The sequence below is a fragment of the Lagenorhynchus albirostris genome, chromosome 4 (assembly GCF_949774975.1).
Source record: "Lagenorhynchus albirostris chromosome 4, mLagAlb1.1, whole genome shotgun sequence".
NCBI lineage: Eukaryota > Metazoa > Chordata > Mammalia > Artiodactyla > Delphinidae > Lagenorhynchus > Lagenorhynchus albirostris.
The window spans coordinates 72619927-72633864 of record NC_083098.1 but is presented as its reverse complement, the minus strand read 5'-3'; the positions used below and the strand labels follow the sequence as shown (position 1 = coordinate 72633864).

General features: G+C 45.3%; 1 long non-coding RNA gene across 2 annotated transcripts in view; it reads left to right on the top strand.

The window, feature by feature from the left end:
• Positions 1-663: 663 nt before the first annotated feature.
• The window catches only part of LOC132519819 (uncharacterized), a 78507-nt gene continuing 65232 nt past the window's right edge, over positions 664-13938 (top strand). For both annotated transcript variants that reach the window (XR_009540309.1, XR_009540310.1), the window contains exons 1-3: positions 664-863; positions 2896-2964; positions 10482-10665. This is a non-coding gene — a long non-coding RNA (uncharacterized LOC132519819). The remainder of the gene's footprint in view (positions 864-2895; positions 2965-10481; positions 10666-13938) is intronic.

Genomic DNA, 13938 nt, shown 5'->3' with positions numbered 1-13938 from the left:
CACACAGAAGCATATACATACACACTCACAAAAAGAGGAAAAGGGGAAAAAATCATAAATGTTGCTCTCAGAGTCCACTTCCTCAATTTGGGATGCCTCGTTGTCTATACATGTATTCCACAGATGCAGGGTACATCAAGTTGATTGTGGAGCTTTAATCCGCTGCTTCTGAGGCTGCTGGGAGAGATTTCCCTTTCTCTTCTTTGTTCTCACAGCTCCCGGGGCTCCGCTTTGGATTTGGCCCCGCCTCTGCGTGTAGGTCACCGCCGGAGGGCGTCTGTTCTTCCCTCCGACAGGAAGGGGTTAAAGGAGCCACTGATTCGGAGGCTTTGGCTCACTCAGGGCGGGGGGAGGGGGGGCCTGCGGCGGCAGAGGCCAGCGGCGTGACGTTGCACCAGCCTGAGGCGCGCCGTGCGTTCTCCCGGGGAAGTTGTCCTTGGATCCCGGGACCCTGGCAGTGGCGGGCTTCACAGGCTCCCCAGAAGGGAGGTGTGGAGCGTGACCTGTGCTCACACACAGGCCTCCTGGTGGCGGCAGCAGCAGCCTTAGCGTCTCCTGCCAGTCTCTGGGGTCCGCGCTTTTAGCCGCGGCTCGCGCCCGTCTCTGGAGCTCCTTTAAGCAGCGCTCTTAATCCCCTCTCCTCGCGCACCAGGAAACAAAGAGGGAAGAAAAAGTCTCTTGCCTCTTCGGCAGGTCCAGACTTTTCCCCGGACTCCCTCCCAGCCAGCTGTGGCTCACTAGCCCCCTTCAGGCTGTGTTCACGCCGCCAACCCCAGTCCTCTCCCGGCGCTCCGACCGAAGCCTGAGCCTCAGCTCCGAGCCCCGCCCGCCCCGGCAAGTGAGCAGACAAGCCTCTCGGGCTGGTGAGTGCCGGTCGGCCCTGATCCTCTGTGCGGGAATCTCCCCGCTTTACCCTCCGCACCCTTGTTGTTGTGCTCTCCTCCACGGCTTCGAAGCTCCCCCGTCTGCCGCCCGCAGTCTCCACCCGGGAAGGGGCTTTCCAGTGTGTGGAAACCGTTCCTCCTTCACAGCTCCCTCCCACTGGTGCCGGTCCCGTCCCTATCCTTTTGTCTCTGTTTATTCTTTATTCTTTTGCCCTACCTTGGTATGTGGGGGGTTTCTTTTCTTTTGGGAGGTCTGAGGTCTGCCATTGTTCAGTATGTGTTCTGTAGGAGTTGTTCCACGTGTAGATGTATTTCTGGAGTATCTGTGGGAAGTAAGGTGATTTCCGCGTTTTACTCTTCCGCCATCTTCCCGGAAGTCCCATGTTTTTGTTTTTTTTTTTAAATCAGAGAAACTCTGAAACCCCTACTAAGAAGTAGCTATTTGACCACTGCTGATTTGGTGGGATTTAAATTTATAAATGTACTTGCCGAAGCCCAGAAACATCTAGGCCCAATCGGACACTTAAAGGATATGTATTACCTTTGAGGCACACCTTGGCAAAGTTAGATAATGCCTAAGTAATAATTATTAAACTTTGTATGTGTCAGCCAGATTTGCCAACAATTAAGGCTGAAATTGGGGTATAATCTTATTTAAAAATCAAAGCCACACAATTACATCATCTCATCAGAAAGGCAGCAGAATTATAACATGCCACTGCCGTTTACATGAAGGACCTAAGCCCTGAACAATATTTTCAGCAAAACTCTGCTCTAACATAAGCCAATGAGATAATAAATGGGAGTTGGAAATGATTTGGAGTAAAATCCAAGATGTAGCCCTGAAGGAATGAGGCAAAGATATTCTGATACTCCTGCCTCTCCCAAGGGCTCTGCAAAACCCCTGAGGCCTTAACCTGTAATTTTCCAATAAATTCTCACGTCTCCAAACTTTACCTTACCTTAAGCTGACAAATAAAGCCCTGCAAACTGCTGTCTGAGAACAGTTAGTGCTCCCCAGATTTTCCATGAGTTCTTGTCTTAGCTTGAGTTCCCCCCAAAGCAGAATCTGACAGCAGGACTTGGTCCAGGTAGTTTACTGAAGAGGGATCCCCTGAAACAGGAATGGGGGGAGCAGGGAGAGTGATGTCAAGAAGGAAAATGTGTTATCAAGATGAGAACAGTACAGAAGGCCTCCTACAACCATTCACCTAAAGGTGAGGGAATTTATCCACTAACTTCCATCCCCCAGTGGTTGGAAGTTGCCAAGAGAGACATTAACACCCCTGTACTTTGGGGTACTATTACCTGTAGGCTGAGCAGGGTCCTAGGGTATTGAAGAAGGCCCTGGGGCAGAACACGGAAGGCTGAGACCTCACACTGGAGGAGAAATGCTGTCAGAACAACACCTGGGCTCACATAGGATGACTGTCCATTGTAGCCGTGGCTGATATCAGAGATGGCCAAGGGGATGTGATGTGGGCCACCAAATGTGTGTTTCCACACTCTTACAGTGCCCAGCCTCTCTTGTAGCTCAGTTGTGATCATGTGATCCTTGAGTCTGTATGGAAGATATCTGACAAACCCAGAACCCTATTCTTTTTTTTTTTTTGGCTGCACTGCATAGCTTGCGGGATCTTAGTTCCCTGACCAGGAATTGAACCCAGGCCCCTTTCAGTGGAAGCATGGAGTCCTAACCGCTGGACCAAGAGGGAATTCCCAGAACCATACTCTTTCTACTCATGTCCACTTCACCAGGGAGGCAACAACCTCCAGGCAAGTGCGGGGTGGACATAGAAGGGAATTGTTTCCCAGACTAAGGCAACAGCTTCAGTAGGGCGATTGTGAGGATTAGGTGGTATTTTTCTGTCCTTTTCCCTCTGAGGAGCTATATCTAACAACAGATAGATATGTCCATAGAACCACTCACCTCCTTGTAAATGTACACATAAGCATAGGATTTGTTTTAAAGTTCTGGGTTTGAATCTCATTGCTTTGGTTTAAATCACAGGTCCATCCCTGTGGCCAAGGTGTGGAAAACTCTGATGGCCAGTCCTGGATCATGTGACATATATATGAGGTGAGCATTGTCTACACCCCGTAAAGGTAAAGGACAGTGGTAAATCAGGGTTAATTACTTTAAGAAAAGGACAAAAACATGCTGGATAGCAAAAACAAAAGCTATCTATAACATACGCTTCTTTTTTTTTTTTAACTCTTTATTGAGGTATAAGTTAAAGACAGTGAAATGTACCAATCTTAAGTGTATAGCTGGATAACTTTTTACATATACTCTTGGGTAATCACCACCCAAATCAATATTTAGATATTTTCAGAACCCTCAGATTTTCCCTTGTGTCCCTTCCCAGTCATAACTCTGCAAAGATAACTCTGCAAAAAGGGTGTAGACACCATAGATTATCTTGCCTGTGCTTGAACTTCACATAAGTGGAATCATACAGTATATGTTCTTTTGTGTTTGTCTTCTTTCAACTCAATATTATGTCTATGAGATTCATCCATGTCATTACGTATAGCAGTAGTTTATTTTTTCATTGCTGTGTAATATTCTATTGTATAAAATACTATCCGATCTACTATTTTTTTAAATAAATTTATTTATTTGTTTTTGGCTGTGTTCAGTCTTCGTTGCAGTGCACGGGCTTCTCATTGTGGTGGCTTCTCTCGTTGTGGAGCACGGGCTCTAGGTGCGTGGGCTTCAGTAGTTGTGGCATGTGGGCTCAGTAGTTGTGGTGCACGAGCTTAGTTGCTCCGCAGCATGTAGGATCTTCCCGGACCAAGGATTGAAACCCGTGTCCCCTGCATTGGCAGATGGATTCTCAACCACTGCGCCACCAGGGAAGACCCTATCCAATCTACTATTGATGGACATTTGAATTGTTTCCAGTTTTTGGCTATCATGGATAAAACTGGCATGAACATGCTTGTACATGTCTTTTGGTGGACATAAGCACTTGTTTCTCTTGGGTGTTTACCCAAGAATGGAGTTACTGGGTCAAAGTATATATAAATATTTAGCTTTAATAGGTATTGCCAAACAGTTTTCACTCCTACCAGCAGTGTATGAGAGTTTCAGTTGCTACACAGTCTGGCCAACTCTGGGTTTTGCCAGTCCTTCTAATTACCTACTCTTCTTGATTTGTCAAATACCCTTCTATTATACAAAGAGATACAGATATTCACTAGTGGACTAAAACTCCCAGGCATGGGAAAGATTCCATAGATCAACAGTTAGAGGTTGGGCTTCGCTGGTGGTGCAGTGGTTAAGAATCAGCCTGCCAATGCAGTAGACATGGGTTCGATCCCTGGTCCGGGAAGATCCCACATGCCGCAGAGCAACTAAGCCCGTGCGCCACAACTACTGAGCCTGTGCCCTAGAGTCTTCGAACCACAGCTACTGAAGCCTGCGCGCCTAGAGACCGTGCTCCGCAACAACAGAAGCCACTGCAATGAGAACCCGTGCACAGCAACGAAGACCCAACGCAGCCATAAATTAATTAATTAATTAATTTAAAAAAAAAAAAAAAAACAGAGGTTGAACCTAAGTGCTTGGTCCTGACCCTAAGGGCAATAGGAACTCAGAAATGGGAGAGGTCAGTGTGGACATGGCGTTAGGTGATAGATACAGCCTGAAATCATGCAGGGGGACGTGTAAGGTAAAAAGGAAAGAGGGACAAGGACAGTGCCATGGAGAACACTAGGCTTTAAGGGGTATGTGAAAAGTCGCCCCAGGGAAGAAGACAGAGGAGCAGTTAAAGAGATAGAATAAAGCTGGAAGAAATTTATACTGTGTGAGGGCCATTTCTCCTTGTTAATAATGTATCCAGACCTCATAGAAGTGTCCGGCTCATAGCCGAATAAACAATTGAGTGGAGTGGTGTCATAAAGATAAGGAGGCATTTCTAGAAGAGTACACACTCCAGTGCTGCAAAGAGGTCAGTGATGCAAGATGAGAACTAAGTGTTCCCAGGCTGATAGGCACTTGAACAGGAAGCCCTAGGATAGCCTCAGCCACTTCATCCTGAAGGGTTCTGCCTGAGTTGCTCTCCTCCCCACGTAGAAGAGGGTGTGCTCTCCCCAGTGTGACAGTAGGATGCTCCTTCAATGGTGACTCTCACCCTCAAGGCCTCCCCAACTTCCACCCTCATATCCTAGAGCTGGGTCTCTGGGTTCCCAAGTTCCTACTTTGGTACATTGCTGAATTAGTTATCTATTGCTATGTATCAAAATACTCTAAAATGTAATGGTTTAGAACAACACACATTAATTATCTCACAGTTTCTGGGGTTAGGAATCTGGACATGGCTTAACTGGGATCTCTGCCTGAGTCTCTCAAAAGGCTGAAATCAGGTTTCAACTGAGGCCGGATCCATTTCCAGCTCACTCAGTGGTTGTTGGCAGTCCCTCACGGGCTGTTGGACTGTTGGTCTCAATTCTTTACAGGCTGTTTGGCCCCAGGCTTCCCCCAGTTCTTTGCCATGAGGGCCTCCCCACCAAGGCAGCTTTAGTATCATCACAACCAGCAAGAGAAAGAGCCTGCTAGCAAGACCAGAATCACAACCTTTTGTAACCTAATCACGAAAATGATATCCTACCATCATTGTCATATTCTGTGAGTTATACACAAGTCACCAGGTCCAGCCCACTCTCAATGGGAAATGGATTACACAAGGGTGTGAAAACCCAGAGGTGGGGATCTTTGGGTTTCATTTTAGAAATCCGCCTATTACAACTGCCTAGAACCTCCATTCCTTCCCAAAAGTTAGGATCTGTTTTACTGAGAATAATTCTTCTCTGACAGTCATCTACGCCATCTTGGTTGAACCAAGGCAGAAAAATCTCATGACCTCAAATTTTCCTGTACTACTAATAGCTAATGCTTATGTAGTGCTAACTACATGTTGGGCTTTACATGAGCTTTACAAATATCAACTCATTTAATCCTCACAACAGCTCTCTGAAGTAGATACTCTTGTTAACTCATTTTGCAGACAAAGCAACTGAGTCACAGAGAATGAAGTATCTTGCCAAAGGTCACACAGCTATTAAGTGGTAGCAATGGGATTTGAGATCCAAGAGTTTGGCCCCAGAATTCCTGCTGTTAAGCTGGAATACAATATTGTCTAGTCTAAGCATGGTATGACATAAAACCCAAACATTAAAAACATAAAACATTAAAAGCTGCGAGCAGCCAAAACCGAAATTGCAACATTTAATTAGTATTAAAAGAGATTCAATCCATATTATACAACAACATATTTTCTATCTTGGAGCCTTTCATTTATCAAGACTCCCCCTGCAAATGTTCCCTGAAGCCCAGCCCAAAGTCTTTTTCATTTTTTTTTTTTCCTACTTCTCTCTTAGGTCCGTATTATATGGGTTGACTTGATCTTCTGGCTTCATTCTTTAGTATCTAGTCGATACAGTCCTTGACGTGAATTTTACAGAGAGAAGGGTAACCCTGAACTGGAGCAAGCCATCAGAATTTTATCCCTTTTCCTAACTGTCCAGTCTGGTTTCTTTCTCCCTATTTCTGTATCACAAGAAAAACAGGATCAGTAGACGGAATTCTTCTTAGAGAGTAGAGGAAGGGAAGAAGCTAAGCAGTAAAAAAAAAGACTCTCTTTAGTTGGTGGAGCGTGTGGAGGGGAGAAAGGACAGTAGGTTAAGAACACGTAAGCTAATAATCTGGTCGTTGTCACATTCCAAGAGATACATGACTGTTGTGCTATGTTTTTATTATCACAGATGAGGGTGCCAAGCCTCATCCTGTGGCGTGGGGCTGTCCAAGCAGAACTGAGAACCTGGGGAGGGGCGGGGAAGCTTCCTTCTCACAGCTCGCTCCTCTAGCTCTTTCCTCTGAGGCCGGGCTAAAGCACATGGAGCACCAAGGAGAATAAGAGATGCTTCCAGCTCTCCAAGCCCCTCTCCCAACCTACAGACCTGGGGTCCACACTTTGCTTCCAAGCCTGGGGTCTTTTCACTGGAAGATAGTGAGAGTTGATTTGGGAAAGATGAAGCATCCAAACTTCATTTTCTCTCCAAGTAAAACAAGGGAACTGACTTAAATCCTATCGTAGTTACCTCAACAAGGCCTCTCCAATAGGCCCCTCTTGCCCGTTCCTGCTGCCCACACCCTCGTTCGTAATTTCTTCCCAGATCCACTTCAGCTGCTCCCTAAGTCATCCCCCACTTCCTGCCGTGCTCCACCTCAATCCCTTTCACATAACACTGCTAGTTTAATTTTCCCCATTACCAGTCTGATCACACGACTTCCCTGCTCAAAATCTCTCAGTTGGTCTCCATTCACTATAAATCTTCATCTGAACCTCAAGGCCCTCAAAGCCCTCTTTCTAGACTTATTCTTCTACATGTATTATATGATCCACCCAAAATAGATGACTCACTGATTGCCAAGCACGCTATACTTTGTTCCTCTCATTCCCCCTGCCTCTAATCTACTTTCCTCCCCTACCCCATGGTACCAAATGCAAAGACCATCTGGAAGGGTACCTCTCTTGAGAAACATAACCAGATAATTACAACTGAATGTAATTTCTGCCTTCTTTCATTTCCCATATTGTTCATTTGATCATCTTTATGGCATTTTTCTCATAGTAGCATATCTATATGCTACCCATTTATTAGAAAGTATATGCTTTGAGAGAAGAGGTGTTTTCTTGCTAATCTTCAAATTTCCAACAGTGCCCAATGAAGAGCCTTAAATGTTAAACATTCAATAAATAGTAGAAGTTTGAACTGAAATGAAGTTTGCAGGGCTGATATCTCTCCTGTCCTAATTTATTATCCAATTTATCATTTTACATCTTTCACTGGAATAAACAAAACACATTCCTTTGAAGAGGGAGGGCATGAGGGAGAGCACAGTAGAGGCCCTTGACCTGGGTCATATACATTCCATAGCATGAATTTCATCAAACTCCATGAGCACTTAGTCTCGGTGTTACCTAGTGGACAACGCCTTTAACTAGCCTGACCTCATGCTTTGTGACCCTGTCACCCATCAATGTGGGAGTGTGGCATGTCAAACAGGAAAAGCATCTATATCAAATCAAGTCTGCAAGTATCCATTCAGTACGTACTAAGACCAGCACTCTGTTAAGTGCTGGGGAGAGAGGGATGAACAAGAAAGACATGGTATGGGACCCTCCGGAGTATAATTCCAGCTACCATGTACTGATAGTTTACTCTACTAGGCCCTGGACTTGCATTGTCTCACTTAATCCTCACAGCAATCCCTAGCATCACCCTCATTTATAGATGGGAAAATGGAGGCTTAAAGAGGTCAAGTATTGTGCCCTGGGTTAGCAGGTAGTGGAGCTAGGATGTAAACCTCGGGCTTATGACTTAGGTGCATTCTTAGAAGCACTAACTCTGCTTCCTCAGCATGCTTTTGTTAGGCCCCAACTAGATTCTTTCTTCATTCTTTGAGTCTTGCGATGTGGCTTTGGGTGAAGTAATGTATAATATAAACAGTCTTGTCTTCCTTCGCCTCTGGAGCTTCCACATGTTCATAGAGCAATCTTGCTCTGGATTTCTCTGACATTCCTTCACCTACAATGCTCAGATTGAGAGAGCCCATGGACAGAGGCAGTGTCTGCTCATATATCTTAAAGGTATCCCTCCCACCTTTCTCTGCCCTGATACTCCTGACTATGTATTTTATCCTTTTCTATTGTATAGGTTTTTGCAAATCTTCTCAAATCCTTTGTGGAACAGGTAATGTATAAGTAAATCAAATATGCCTTATGCCTATTGGCTGCTCAGTATGTCACGTGAATGTAGACTCATTGATGCTTGACATGTGAAGGAGCCTTAGAGCAGCGGTCCCCAACCTTTTTTGGCACCAGTTGCATGGAAGACAATTTTTCCACAGCCAGGGGCGGGGAAGGGGGGGTGGTTCAGGCAGTAATGCAAGCAATAGGGAGCCATGGGGAGCCGCAGATGAAGCTTCGCTCACTTGCCTGCCATCACCTCCTAACAGGTACCGGTCTGTGGCGGCCCAAGGTGTTGGCGACCCCTGCCTTAGAGAATGTCTTATCCAGTTTTCATTTTGTTCCATAGAGACACACTTGGGATTACTGGACTCCTCGCCCCCACTGCTTTGGAGCACTCCACTCTAAATGTCTTTTGCATATAGAGCATCCTGGAACATTTCTTCTGAAAAATGGATTCTCTGACTAATAAAAGTTCAATGTTTTATTGGCACCCTTGTGCATTGCTGATGGGAATGTAAAATGGTGCAGCCACTATGGAAAACAATTTGGTGGTTCCTCAAGGAATTAAACATAGAATTATCGTATGATCCGGCAATTCCATTTCTGGGTACATAGCCAAAAGAAGTGAAAGAAGGGACTCAAACAAATACTTGCACACCCATGTTCAAAGTAGCATTATTCACAATAGGCAAAAGGCGGAAGCAAACCAATCAATGGATAAATGGGTAAACAGAATGTGGTATATACATACGATGGAATAGTGTTCAGACTTAAAATTCTGACGCATGCTACAACATGTGAACCTTGAACATAGATAAACCTTAAAGACATTATGGTGAGTGAAATAAGTCAGTCACAAAAGAACAAATACTGTATGATTCCACTTATATGAGGTACCTAGAATAGGCAAATTCATAGAGACAGAAAGTAGAATGGTGAGTGTCAGGGTAGGGGAGAGGGAGGAATGAGGAGTTTCTGTTTAACAGGTATGAAATTTCAATTGGGAAGATGAAAAAGTTCTAGAGATGGATGGTGATGGTTGCACAACAATGTGATTATATTTAATGCCACTGAACTATATACACTTCAAAATGATGAAAGTGATAAATTGTATGTTACATATATTTTACCATGTTTTTTTAAAAGTTCAAATTCTAAGTCAGACAGAAAAAGACAAATACTGTATGTGGAAGCTAAAAACAAAAAAAACTAGTGAATATAGCAAAAAAGAAGCAGACTCACAGATATAGAAAACAAACTAGTGGTTACCAGTGGGGAGAGGGAATGGGGGAGGGGGTAAGACGGGGGTGGGGAGTAAGAGGTACAAACTACTAGGTATAAAATAAGCTACAAGGATATATAGTACAACACAGGTAATATAGCCAATATTTTATAATAACTATAAATGGAGTATAATCTTTAAAAATTGTGAATCACTATGTTATACACCTGAAACGTCTATAATATTGTAAATCGACTATACCTCAATAAAAAAAAAAGTTCAGTTTCTCATTTAATAGAAGAAGAACCCACGTTTCAAGGTGAAGTGGCTTGTCCAAGGTCACTCAGCAAAGCGAGGAGCACAGTTGAGAGCAGCAGAACCCAGGGCTGCTGGCCGTCAGGCCAAGACTCTCCCTGTTGTAACATACTCCCTCCTCTCCGGGAGGAGGGGTCCAAAGGAGACCCCAGGGAAACTCTGGAGATCATCACCCTCTAGAGCCAGGAAGTGTTTCCACAGCAGCCCTTCTCCCTTGCCCGTGGCCTTGTTATCTTCATTCTACTCTCCTCTCCCTTTTCACCCTGAACTGAATGTTCTTTTTTTTTTTCTGCTGCACAGCTTGTGAGATCTAATTCCCCACCAGGCATGGAACCTGCTGCCCCTGCAGTGGGAGCGCGGAGTCTTAACCACCACACTGCCAGGCAAGTCCCTGAACTGAATGTTTTTGATGGTCAATGCAAGTAAGGTCCTCACGGCAAGGCCCTGGAGAAACAAACACAGATGGAATGGCTCCAGTGAAAATGTATGTGTCGATGGGAGTTTTCCTGTTTTTTCCAACTCTCTTGGCTCTTGTTGGGATTTCTTTCAAAGTGGACTTTCCAGCCCCAGGTTGGCTCCCAAGTTAAGAGTTTTATTTTTCCATGTGCATCTCTCCTGAGCTTGCTGGTCGTCTCCTGTGGACGCTCCTGGCTGCCACGCTCCGGCGGCTCAGTTGAGCTTGAGCAGTGCCTGCATTTCTGGAGAAGCGTGCCCTGGCAAGCTCTGAGGGCACATCCTATCTGACTGGGAGAGGGCACACCCTTGAGAAACAGGTTGTTTCACCCATTGAGAAAACATCTGCTCCCTTAGAGTGCTCAGTGTACCAGGGGAGAGACCTCAGAGAGACCCGAGTCAAGACTTCGTTTGGTCTTTGGATGGATGAAAGGCTTCGCCCAGGGCAGGAAGGCAACAGAACATGTTGAGAGTTTGAAAACCACTCTGAGAGCTAAGATGAACCTTCCACCAATACAGCAGCTAGTGCCCTGAAGGGAAACAATTCTTTCAGTCTTTGCTCACCAAATATGTGTTGAGCACCTCCCACGGATACTGTCTTAGGAGCTGGTATATGCTGGTGAATGAGAGAAATAAGTCCTCTGCCTTCATGGAGTCTACGGTCTAGTGGAGGAAGCAGAAGCTAAGTAAGGAAACAACTAAATAAATAAGAACGTTATAAACTAAGACGTACTAGGGAGGAAACAGTGAGATTGATGGCAGGTAAAAGTGGCAGGAGCAGAGGTTATGCTGCTACTTTACATGCGATGGTTAGAGAAGGCCACACTGAGAAAGCGACCCTAAGCTGAGACCTGAAACATAATAAGAAGCTGAATCTGTGAAAAGCCAGAGGAGCAGCATATGCAAAGGCTACAAGAAAGGAAGGGGGTGGCATGTGTGAGGACCAGAAGGGTCACCAGTGTGGCTGGAGGACAGGGAGTGGAAGAGAGATAAGAGACCAGGACATGCAAGTCCTGCTGGGCTACAGTAAGGAGTCTGGCTTTTATTCTAAGGGAAGTAAGGAAGCCTTTGAAGGTTTAAACATAGATGGATATCCACACATGTCAGGTCTATAGTCCTCCGCTCTACCAGCTGAGCTCTCAAAGGGTACATGGAAGGTTTTAAACATAGATGGAATTGGTTGTGAACAGACCTCACCTCCTTGGCTGAGACCTCCTTATCCTGACCATTTAACTCTCCAGATTACTGGGCCCCAGTTTTGTTTTTTTTAATATAAATTTATTTATTTTATTTTTGGTGGCGTTGGGTCTTCGTTGCTGTGCGCGGGTTTTCTCTAGTTGTGGTGAGCAGGGGCTACTCTTCGTTGAGGTGCGCGGGCTTCTCATTGCGGTGGCTTCTCTTGTTGCGGAGCATGGGCTCTAGGCATGCAGCCTTCAGTAGTTGTGGCGCATGGGCTCAGTAGTTGTGGCTTAGTTGCTCCACGGCATGTGGGATCTTCCCGGACCAGGGCTCGAACCCGTGTCCCCTGCATTGGCAGGCGGATTCTTAACCACTGCACCACCAGGAAAGCCCTGGGCCCCAGTTTGAAATAAGCCCTTCTCTGCCCTCATGCTAAAGGGTAGAAACTGGGCTGTCAGAAATTCCAGAGACCCATGAGATTCCTGAAAGGCCTGGGCCATGTTAAATCAACTTTCCTAAGTTTCCATCCCTTTGTCTGCTTTTAAGGTGTTGGAATTCAGCATTAAAAGCCTCCTCTTGTCTGAGGCCTGAGAAAGCAGAAGAGAAGCACAGAGCATATCACTGATCTCACTACATCTGAAATAAAGATCAAGCCAGCTGCTCTTTAAATTCAAAGTGCAGATTTCCTTTCCTGCCTCCTCTCATTTAACAACTAAAGTTAAGCAACAGGCATTGAACTGGTGAATGACACATTCATCAAAAATCTACCTGGGCGTATTTTCATTATTTATTTACCAAAGCTACAATTAACCCTAATTAAGGCTCATCCATCTTCTCCCCATTGCCCCACCCCACCCACAGAGAAAAACCCAACCCTCTCCCCACCTGTTACCCAGAAAAATAGAAACTGCTTTATGAGGGCATGTGGACCCAGAGCCCTCTTACAGAGTCATCATCTGTGTTTTGTTCCATATACTGGCCTGGACCGTGGAGCATGGAAAACAGGTTGACATCTGTAAGAAATGTAGGGAAAGTGTCTGTCCCAGCTGGAAAGGTGGGATTCTGGCCCGTTTTCCTTCCTACTGACTGATTGTCTTTCTTTGGCCCCTTAAAGGATTCCTGGCTCCTGCTTGACTTCTTTCTTTTCTTTCATTTGTCTCATGAATATTTATTGAGCAGTTAATATATGTCATGCAAAAATGTCTTGTATGAGTCTTCTTTCTAATGATACAGTAGAAAGCCATGAATTCTGAAGTTAAAAGACCTCACTGTTGGGCTTCCCTGGTGGCTCAGTGGTTGAGAGTCCACCTGCCGATGCAGGGGACACAGGTTCGTGCCCCGGTCCGGGAAGATCCCACATGCCATGGAACGGCTGGGCCCGTGAGCCACGGCCGCTGAGCCTGCGCGTCTGGAGCCTGTGCTCCGCAACAGGAGAGGCCACAACAGTGAGAGGCCCGCGTACAAAAAAAAAAAAGACCTCACTCTTGAGTCTAGGAGGTTTCACTTGCTGGAGCAAAACATTTTACTTCCCAAAGTTTTGGTATCAGCTCTGGCAACCTAAAGGCTGCTCTGAGGATCAACTATAGTGATGAGTATGAAAGCTCTGTAAGTTATAAAGTACTGCAAAATAACAGTTGGTTTTTGAGGATATTGCATTTGTTTTAAGATGGATCTCCTCAGGGTCACTTACAACCTCTAGCCAGGGGAAGCTCATGGAGGTTAAGCTTCACTTGTACATGCCCCATCCAAGGCCCATTGAGCAGCCCTAACAATGTATTCCAATGGTCTCACGTCTTTATAAAGTTTGGGAAATAAGGATATTTTAACAGCAACGGTTTAAGACGACTGTGTCTTTCCTCTCCGACTTTCTCATCATCAGTCTTCTCCTACTGAACAGTGATGTGTGGCAGTAGGCATTTTTGGTAACTGGCTAAAGAGAAGTTGAGTTGAGGATACATGAAGTTTGGACTGACTGGCATATATATCTGTGATTTGTAGTCACTTCCGGGTTTGGTCATGTTATCACAGGCCTCCTGGTATAGAAATGGCTTCTAAGAATACTCCTGACCCTCCCATGCCAACTCATCGGGCACCATAACATAAAAGTGCAGAGCCAAGGGCAAAA